Here is an 820-nt window from a genome sequence, read left to right on the forward strand (position 1 = left end):
GCATGCATCCGGAAGGCCAGCCCCAGGGGGTATGCTGTCGCGCAGCGAAGCACCCAGGCTGATTTGCCTTGGGCCGGCAGGTNTAGGTCGCATGCATCCGGAAGGCCAGCCCCAGCGGGTATGCTGTCGCGCAGCGAAGCACCCAGGCTGATTTGCCTTGGGCCGGCAGGTTTAGGTCGCATGCATCCGGAAGGCCAGCCCCAGGGGGTATGCTCTCGCGCGGCGAAGCACCCAGGCTGATTTGCCTTGGGCCGGCAGGTTTAGTCGCATGCATCCGGAAGGCCAGCCCCAGGGGGTATGCTGTCGCGCAACGAAGCACCCAGGCTGATTTGCCTTGGGCCGGCAGGTTTAGGTCGCATGCATCCGGAAGGCCAGCCCCAGGGGGTATGCTGTCGCGCGGCGAAGCACCCAGGCTGATTTGCCTTGGGCCGGCAGGTTTAGGTCGCATGCATCCGGAAGGCCAGCCCCAGCGGGTATGCTGTCGCGCAGCGAAGCACCCAGGCTGATTTGCCTTGGGCCGGCAGGTTTAGTCGCATGCATCCGGAAGGCCAGCCCCAGCGGGTATGCTGTCGCGCAGCGAAGCACCCAGGCTGATTTGCCTTGGGCCGGCAGGTTTAGGTCGCATGCATCCGGAAGGCCAGCCCCAGGGGGTATGCTCTCGCGCGGCGAAGCACCCCGGCTGAGTTGCCTTGGGCCGGCAGGTTTGGTCGCAAGTAACCCGGCAGGCCCGTCACAGGGGGCACGCTCCCGCGCAGGGTTGGATTACCTTGAACCCGCCTGCATGGATCCGCTTCTGAAGGCCAGCACTAAGGGTGGTTGC

The sequence above is a fragment of the Volvox carteri genome (genome assembly GCF_000143455.1).
Source record: "Volvox carteri f. nagariensis unplaced genomic scaffold VOLCAscaffold_39, whole genome shotgun sequence".
NCBI classification, from domain to species: domain Eukaryota; kingdom Viridiplantae; phylum Chlorophyta; class Chlorophyceae; order Chlamydomonadales; family Volvocaceae; genus Volvox; species Volvox carteri.